We start from the raw sequence: 10,439 nt of genomic DNA, 5'->3' as shown, positions 1-10,439 counted from the left end.
AACTGGATCTACCAAACCAGAATCCGAGGCCAAACAATGCTGAACTTTTGGCCCCCAGGTGAGCACAACCACATTTTCAAACACCCGAACTCTTTGCAAAACCAAAGTTCACGATCCCGTATTTTAAAGGAGACTAAGATCCAGACAAGTACATCGATTGGGAAGGAAAAGTTGATCTCTTGTTTGCATACCATGACTGCCCCAAGCTGAACAAGTTCCCCTCATCACCTTGGAATTCGAAGGATATGCTCACACTTGGTGGATGCAAACAAGGAAAAAGATCGACATCTACCAAATTCAACCAATCACTTCTTGGACCGAACTCAAACATTCCATGAGGAACCGATTCCTACCGACACATTATACACGAGAAGTTAAACAACGACTACACCGACTTCGACAAGGTAGAAGTTCAGTTGAAGATTACTACAAGGAGATGCAGTCCTTACTCAATAGGGCTAACATAACTGAAGAAGAAGAGGACACCATGTCAAGATTCATCGTCGGCTTGAACTCAAACATCACTGATCTTCTTGACCTCCATGGGTACGAAAACCTCGAAGATACACTGAAGAAAGCAATGACAATCGAAGCAAAAATACAAAGGAGATTTTGATTCAGAGAACATTACCAAGGTACTTCATTCTCTTACCAAGGTAATCCTTCAAATCCTTCCTCATCTTCTACTCCATCTTCTTAAAAAAATCGAGAGATGACAAACTCGACAAAGAGAAACAACGACCAGCAAAGAATGAGACACTTCCAACCCCTAAAGATGACACCCGAGCAAGAGACATCAAGTGTTTTAAATACTTAGGAAGAGGCAATATCAGCCGTAATTGTCCAAACACGAGGACCTTAACCATACTAGGTGATAGATCTTATAATTTTAACTCTGATGACGACATCGCCGACATACCAGTACATGTCGAAGCCAAAGAAGATAGTGATGACTATGGAAGCGATGAGTACAATGGCACAATCTTGGTGATCCGTCATACATTGAACATCCAAGCATCCGACGAGTCTGACATACAACGTTCCAACATCTTCCACACACGCTGCCTAATCAAGGAACAACCATTCTCCATCATCATTGACAATGGTAGTTGTGTTAACGTCATTAGCTCCAACGTTGTTGAATCACTCAAACTTCCTTGCCAACGATATCCAAAACCTTATTGCTTACAATGGCTTAATGAGAGTGCCGAGATGAAGGTGGTTAAACAATGCCTCGTTAATATCAAGATAGGAAAGTATTGTGACGACGTATGGTGTGATGTAATTCTGATGCAAGCATCACACATTCTCCTAGGACGGCCATGGCAATACGATAATGACATCACATATTATGGTCGAAAAAACACTTACACAATTCCAATAAAAGGTAAACCGTTCCGACTTAACCCCCTACCCCCCAAAGAGATTCTCATAGATCAACAACGAATTCTCAAGGAAACAGGGAATTTGAAACAAAAGGCAAAAGAGGTCACAACCGATAAAAGCCAAACAAATGACCCACGGGTGGTGAGTGAAACTCAATGTGAAAATAAAAGAGTGTCTCAAAACATTTATACGAGTGCAAAAGATATGAGAGAAACCCTTTTTCAAAATAGGCTGTGCATTCTAGTCCGTTTCAAGGACTCCATTTTATCAACTATCACTAACATCACATATTTGCCTAGTGTGTTTTCTTCTCTATTACAGGAGTTTCAAGATGTCTTAAACAACCCACCGGATGGTTTACTACCTACAAGAGGAATCGAACATCAAATCGACTTTATCCCTGGATCAACCATACCAAACCACCCCGCTTACTGATGCAATCCTGAGGAAACGAAGGAATTGGAACGACAAATAGATTCATTATTACAAAAAGGACACATCCGTGAGAGTCTTAGTCCTTGTGCAGTTCCCGTCATTCTAGTTCCAAAAAAAGATGGCACATTCCGAATGTGTGTAGATTGTCGACCTATCAATCGGATAACAATCAAGTATAGGCATCCTATTCCACGCCTAGATGATATGTTTGATGAACTACATGGTGCAAGTATCTTCACCAAAATAGACTTGAAGAGTGGTTACCATCAAATTCGAATGAAAGAAGGAGACGAATGGAAAACAACATTCAAGACAAAGTTCAGCTTGTATGAATGGCTTGTTATGCCCTTTGGACTCAAAAACGCTCCAAGCGCCTTCATGAGATTAATGAATCACGTTCTTAAGGAGTTTATAGGTAAATTTGTTGTCGTTTACTTTGATGACATTCTTATATACTCATCTTCTCTTAATTCTCATGTCATTCATGTTCGAATGGTTCTCGAAGTTCTTCGACGAGAACATTTATATGCTAACATGGATAAGTGTGTGTTTTGCAGTGATAAGCTTATGTTTTTAGGCTTTATAGTTAGTGTACAGGGTATTCATGTAGATAAAGAGAAGGTCAAGGCAATTCAAGAATGGCCCATGCCTACTTCCATCACCGAGGTAAGATCTTTTCATGGTTTAGCAAGTTTCTACGTTCGCTTTATCAAAGATTTCTCAACCATTACTGCACCATTAACCGAGATCATCCAAAAGTCAGTTGAATTCAAATGGGGACCACTACAACAAAAAGCTTTTGAACTTCTTAAAGATAAGTTATGTTCTGCCCCTATTCTTCGTCTTCCCAATTTTTCTAACACCTTTGAGCTAGAATGTGATGCTTCAGGCATAGGCATTGGTACTGTCCTCATGTAAGAAAGACAACCTATCGCTTACTTTAGTGAAAAGTTAAAAGGTGCACAATTGAACTACTCTACCTACGACAAGGAACTTCTTGCACTCGTCCGAGCACTAGAAGTGTGGCAACATTATCTTCTCCCTAAAGAGTTTGTCATTCACACGGACCATGAATCACTCAAATGGTTAAATGGACAAGGTAAGTTAAACAAACGACATGCTCGATGGGTTGAGTTCATTGAATCTTTTCCTTACATCATCAAATACAAACAAGGGAAAGATAACATTATAGCTGATGCATTATCTCGACGATACACACTTATCACTCGAATGTATGCTATTGTTCTGGGTTTTGCACATATCAAAGAACTTTATCCTAACGATCCAGATTTTTTTGAGATTTATAAACAATGTGTAAAAGGTGCTTTTAACAAGTTTTATCTTGTAGATGGCTTTCTTTTTCGCATGAACAGGTTGTGTATACCACAAGGCTCTTTGTGAGAGTTTTTGGTTCACGAGTCACATGCCGGAGGACTTATGGGACACTTTGGTATTCACAAAACACTTGATATGGTCATGGAACACTTCTTTTGGCCGCATATGCGTAAAACAGTGGAAAAGATTTGTGCATCACGTGCAACAAGCAAAGTCAAAGGTAAATCCTAATGGTCTGTACACGCCTTTACCAATTTCTTCTTCTCCTTGGATCGATTTATCGATGGATTTTATACTTGGCTTACCCCGCACTAAGAAAGGACGAGATAGTATTTTTGTGGTTGTGGACAGATTCTCAAAGATGGCACACTTCATTCTTTGCCATAAAACGGACGATGCCACACATATTGCTGATTTATTCTTTCGAGAAATAGTCCGCCTTCATGGCATTCCTCGCACCATTGTGTCCGATCGTGACACTAAGTTTATAAGCCACTTTTGGAAGGTATTGTGGGATAAGATTGGCACAAAAATTCTCTATTCCACTTCTTGTCATCCTCAAATCGATGGACAAACCGAAGTAATAAATCGGATTCTAGGATCTTTGCTAAGAACTGTGGCAGGTAAGAATACCCGTAATTGGGAAGAATGTTTACCTTTTATTGAGTTTGCTTATAATCGATCCATTCACTCCACAACAGGTTATTCTCCATTCGAAAAAGTTTATGGTTTTAACCCATTAACTACTTTGGATCTTATTCCCTTACCTTTAGATCAGGTTGTCAGTTTATATGGTGAAAAGAAGGCTTCCCTTGTCAAAGACGTTCACGCCAAAGCCAAACTCAAGATGGAGAAAACCTACGAGGCAATCGCAAATTGAGTTAACTAGGGCCGACGACATGTCACCTTTGAACCAGGAGATTGGGTATGGGTTCACATGAGAAAAGAAAGGTTCCCGACACAAATGAAATCCAAGCTAGACCCACGAGGCGATGGCCCATTCCATGTCCTTGAACGAATCAATGACAACGCCTACCGTATTGATCTTCCCGGTGAGTATAACGTGAGTGCATCCTTTAATGTTTCTACTTATCTCCTTTTGATATTTCAGATTCGTGGACGAATCCTTTTAAGGAAGGGGGAGATGATACATGCACAACATGCCCTAAAGCTAAGGATGATGAATTTACTATACCACTTGGCCCTATCACACGATGCCGGACAAAACTTCTTAAAGACAAGCTTCAAATCGCAGTTCAAGCATTCATCCGTAAGGGTCTAATAGCAGCAGATTTTCAACAACTTTTTGAAGGGGATACAGTTGTTATCCGGTCGACATTTCTTCTGGAGATACAACCGTATATCTCTTATCTTTCCAACTGTTCTTTAATCGCATCAATCCGATATCGGGAACTCAAGATATGACCATTTTACTTAAGACGGTGCATGCAGGAAATCCTATATGGGATTAATACGTTATTTAGTAAATATTACGAATTTTCAATATTTATATTGATTATTTGTAATATAATTTAATATAGGATGATTAATTATCTTTTAGGATCAGAATTATTATTTTATTAGGAATTAAGGTTGGGTTAAAACAATATTTTTAGTTATTATTATTTTATTAGGAATTAGAGTTAATACATGTTTAGTTTATTAATATTTTATTCTTTAGTTATTTAGGACCTTTAGAATTCAGCCCCTATATAAAGGAGGCTTCATTCAACTTTGTAAATCAGATTTCTTTGATTAATAATACAACGAGAGTTCGTTTTTGCAAGTGCTGATTGCATTGTGCTTTCGAAGCTTCTTCTCCTTGAGTTCTTTCAAGTTCTTGTGAGGGAGATTAATCTTCACACTCCAATTTGCCTTTTTATCGCGACTAGGAGGGTTGGTTAGAGCCATATTATCGTGTTTGACTTTTCATTGCGACTAGGAGGGCTCGATAGGACATTATCCATCGATTTTCCACATATCCATCCACGTCATCAATCATCTTTATCGTTCACCTTCATAAGGGAGATCTTTTGATTTCTTGGTTATCTTATTTTATTTGCAATTCATTTATCTTTTCTTTATCTTGTTTTAATCTTATTTTTATCTTGTTTCCAGCACCAAAAAGAAACCCTATCTATTTCTGCCACCTTCCTGATTCATCCCTTATTGTTCTTCATCGAGTCTAGATCTTTTCTAGGTTTGATTCTTCAACAAGAGCAACGTTCATTAACCCGCCACCGCTTCCCTATCAGATAGTATCTTAAAGAAGACTCAAAGAAGAACCAATGTTATAGAGAACAAAGACTCAGACTTTATATTGCTTCTTCAAGGGGTGGTATTAAGTACTTTGACCCACTAGTTATATGAACTAGGAACCAGAAGTATTAAGGTGAAAAGAAAGGGGTTGACGCCACAATTATAAAAATACTTGATAAGTCGATAAAAGTCACCAGGACTTAAGGAAGAGAATAATCTCACTTATATTAATCAAAAAGATCTGATTACAAATGAAATAGGAAAGCCTATTTATAGTTTTTGAAGGGACTTGGCCGAATAGGTACATGTTGGTTCGGCCAGCCCTTGTACCTTCCTAAAATGACATGATTTTTAATGAAAAAAACAAGACTTTAATGAAAATACATGCTCTTGGCCGAATGGTTATGTGTTGGTTCGACCCTAAGGATGATTTGAATGCTTTTGGAAGTTATTTGGGTGCCAAAATGAAGAGGAAAGTGTCTTTTGCCGAATACGAAGCATCCCTTGGTGTTTTGGCGCCAATTTGATGTCACTGCACATGCTTGAATGATGCACATGGCAGCCTACATGAATGCACATGGGTCTTCTTGCTATGCTTTGATGAGGTTACAACCATAGGATGATGTCTTGAAGTCCATGGAATGAAGATAGGCAACAACTAGGTGTGTGAATTAGCTTCCAACGTGTATCTAGATGACATGGAATCCATTGGGCAGCCTTGAGATGAACTAGCTTCAAGGTAAGCTAGGTGAGTGTCTTGGTAGCTAACTAGGTAAGTTATAGCTTGATGAACTCAAGCTAGTTAACTTTGGTCTTCTCAACTCCTCAGCTACTCTCCCAGCTACTTCCAGCTACCTTTAGTCCACTTTTCAGCAATTTGGTCCAAATCTCTTCTCCAGCTAAGTTTAGCTACATGCTAGCTCCTCCAGCTAAGTTTAAGCTCCTTATGTGATGAAATGAGCTGCCATAATGTTCATGAGCTAGTGTAAGCTGCTATGCTTATCCTTTTAGCTAACCAAGCTACCATAATATGCCTTGCTTTGTGTTTCACCTATAGGAATCAACAAACAAACAAATTAAGCAATGTGTGAGCTCATTTAAGGTAAAATGCATGATGTCATGAGGTGTTTGAGTGATATAAGCTATGAATGCATATCATGAGCTAAGTACATAATGATATAACATATGTAAGCTAATGTGTAAGACCTATGAGCTAAAATGAATGCATATGAGCTAACAAATGAATGATTAAGCATGTTGCCATTTCATGAATGTAATGAATCATGCTTAAATGGATGTAAGATTAATCTAACATACTTTTAACATTGAGTATCAATCATAAAGATATGGGTATATATTTTATGCATGAATATCATATAACATAGTATTCATAAATGATAAATGGAAACATGTAATAATAATATCCTAAGAAATGATATGTAATCATAGCATATATTTGAATGACATGAAAGACATGATCAACTAAGCATAGGATGGAAATAATAATATGATAATTTATACTAACATGTGAATGCATGCTTATGATAGAATAGAATGTATAAATGATATAATATAAGATAGGGTAATGAAGAACTCCCTTAGAAATAGTAATGAAAAACATCAATGGTGTGATCAAGTCATGGAAAAAGTTGGAGCTAGTTTGGATCGTATCATCATCCCCTTCTTTTAGGCGATTTGTCCTCAAATCGAATTAGTTTCTCATTGACGACCTTATTGATGTAGGAAGGATTGAATCCTCATGTTTTCCTCCAATATATGATTCATACGAAATGGTCAACCTATTGGCTTCAATTCTGGTAACTTCACATCCTTTGATGGGAGGACACAATGTTTGGGAACCATCACATGTCCTTTGAATAGAAAAGACATCCCTTCACGAACTAACTTGATCCTTTTATTTTATTCTTTGAATAATAACAATGCTTGAAAAGGACCTCTATCTCTTCAATTCCTCCATTTAATTCACCATGCTTTTTGGTGAAAAGGTTTGTCTCCTGGTTGGAGTCATCACATATCTTGGTTAAAATAATTGTTCTTTGAATGACTCCTTGGTGCTGATTTAAATGATCATGTCCTTTCACCTTTGTGCCTCTCCGAATGATTGCCTTTAAGGTTGGTACTTTTTCACCAGAAGGATAAAACAAGTTGCTGCAAATCAAATCAAAGTTAGTAAATGAAAAACTATTAAAACTATGAATGGAAATAGCAAACCATGGAGGATGTTTAATGGGTGTTGGTTGCTTAATGATGAAAAATTCCATTAGTTGCTGAAATCTCTTCAATAGTTGTAATGTACTTGTAGCCTCAATGATCACAACTTGTGGCACTTCAATTGGAACATTCTTTTGAATTTCAAGAGGCACGTCCTATGAAATGTCAAAGGACATGTCTTGTGGATCACCAAAAGTCACATCTATTGATTCTTCAAAAGACATGTTTCTTGAATCTCCAGATTGAAAAAATATGTCTCTTGGAATATCCTGCAAGGAAAAAGAAATAGTAGAAGAAGATTTGTTAGGTAAAATTTGATGTGATCCAATTCAGCGTCAAAAATGGACTTGCATCTCCAACCTTTCTCAATAATCAAAGGGGGATTTTCTTTAACTTAATCTTTCTTTATACCATAGTTATGATAATAACTTACATACATTATATTTATAGTTATAATAATGATATTATGAATGTATGAAGTTATTGTTATGAACCACATATTTATATATTTATATCTTATATTACTTAGCTTATAAATGCTTTCTTTAGTAGATACATGTTTGGCCAAATGATGGGAGCTGACTTAAAGCTAACATTGGAGTCAACGAGCTAAGGAAAAGTGACTAGGACAACCCCGGGATAGCTCAAGAACATTTTGGGACAAAGTTGCCAGCTGACCCCCGAGCTCATAGCTCACTTGAGCTGGACTTTTGAGCTAGCTAGAGACCTCTTTTCAGCTGGAGAGTTGTACATACATCTTCACCACACAGAACAATACAAATATGGTCTAGGTCAATTTTTGTGACTTCGTACCTTTTCGCAAAGAGTTGCCATTCTGAGAAGTGCCTTTTCACAATAAGCTGTCCTATGTCTTATACACATGTCCTTCATCTATGGCCAGCTCATCTTCAGCTCAAACACATGGGAAGTAGCTCAAATGTTGAAAGGTTGCCTTCCACAAATGTGACCTATCATAAATAGTTGCTGCCCTATTGACGCCATGTCATCTAGAAGCAAGTTGGATGCAAAGTCACACCTAAATTGCTGCTCAACTTCACGCCAAGTAGGAGACACACCATAAGACCCCAAGCCACCCATGTGAGTGCCTCATGACCAGCCCACACATGTTCCATGCGTGTGGATGAAATGGGCGCCAAAATGAAGAGGGTTCTCTCTATTCGGCCTAAGCATCCTTTTGATTCAAAATTGGCGCCAAGATGAAGAGAAAGGAGACCATTCGGCCATGGACATCTTCATTCATTAAAACATCATGTATTTCTATTTAATAGTCATGTATTTAGCCGAATGGACACCTATTTATTTGGCCAAACCTATGCTAGCCTATAAATAGGCTTGGATATTTCATTTGTAAAGACAAACCCCTTTGATATTATAAATCCTTTGTGAGATTATTATCTTTTTAAGTTTGTTTTAGAACTATATCGATTAAGCAAGCCTTTCTAAAGCTTGTGGCGTCATTCCTATCCCTTGATACTTCTGGTTCCTAGTTCTTATAACTAGCGGGTCAAAGTCCTTAATACCATCCCTTATAAGACTTATAATAAACGGGTCTTTGCTCTTTTATAACATTGGTTCCTTCTTAGTTTTATAAGATACAATCTGTTCATCACCATCTTCCATCACCATTATCACGCCTATATCATCACCATAGTCCATCACCATATCACGCCTATATCATTACCAAATTCCATTTCCATTTCTTCATCTTTGAATTATCCTTCAAACATCAATAAGGCATACGTCTAGCAACATCATTTGGAGGCCGAATTCATCAAATTTTGAAGGATTCTTCAACAACACTTCCGCAGCCCATCTTTGATAACTTTTCTATCCATTTCAATTCTTTCCTTTTTCCATTTCATTTTCATTTTCTTAATTATCCATTTACTTAATCAATTCTTCTTCTTTTGTACAGATTAATTCAATTCAAAGTGTAGCATTTGGTGTCTCTCCTAGATCGGGAAACAACAAGGTTGCCAACTTCTCCATTATTGAAGAAGTCTGGTTAGCCTTACATCAAGCGGTAATCAGAGCTTTGGTGGTTTGACATTCAAAGTGCTACAACAAAAAGCAACAAGAAAGAAGAAAAGAAAAAAAAAAGAAAAGAAAAAGACTCCTACATCAAATTTGGAGTATAAAAGAAAGAAAAGAAAAAGAAGAATCAAAAGCAAAGAAAAAGTGAAGCAAAGTTGCAAATACGCTCAAAGAAAAGCACAATACAATCTGCCCCAACATCAAACTTGAAGGAGATATCCTTGTTGTTTCTTGTGAAGGAAGATAGTAAGTGTTGCAACTTGAGTCGTAAGTTATCTTCACTTTCTTACTATTTCATTTTTTGTTCTTTCAATTTTTTTTCTTATTTCATTACCTTATCATTTTTCTAACCTTTTCTAGCCTACCCTTATCATAACCATATCCTATTCCCTAACCATTTCTTTCTAAACCGGCGCACAAACTAAGAAACTTGCTCAATCTTGAGTTAGTTCATAAAAAGGACCCACAAGAGAGAATCGAGCGGTAAAAGGCAAACGAGAGGGTGAGATCAAAAGGGGGATCAGAAAAAGCCAAGCATATATCCCCGAGTGCAAACACGAGAGTGAGTGGAGTGCAATCTGAATTTTCTTGGAGAGATCAAGTGAGGTTTTGTGAGTGTGCTGGTAAGGTTTTCAATTCATTTTATTTGCACTAACTATGTCTCAAAGCCCCAGAGAAAATACATGAACACCAAACTTACAAATGCAGGCACTCATTGGCAAAATGATGAGAATGTT

The sequence above is a fragment of the Hibiscus syriacus genome, unplaced genomic scaffold (assembly GCF_006381635.1).
Source record: "Hibiscus syriacus cultivar Baekdansim isolate YM2019G1 unplaced genomic scaffold, ASM638163v2 tig00010320_pilon, whole genome shotgun sequence".
Classification (NCBI taxonomy): domain Eukaryota; kingdom Viridiplantae; phylum Streptophyta; class Magnoliopsida; order Malvales; family Malvaceae; genus Hibiscus; species Hibiscus syriacus.
Note: the sequence above shows the minus strand (reverse complement) of the source record.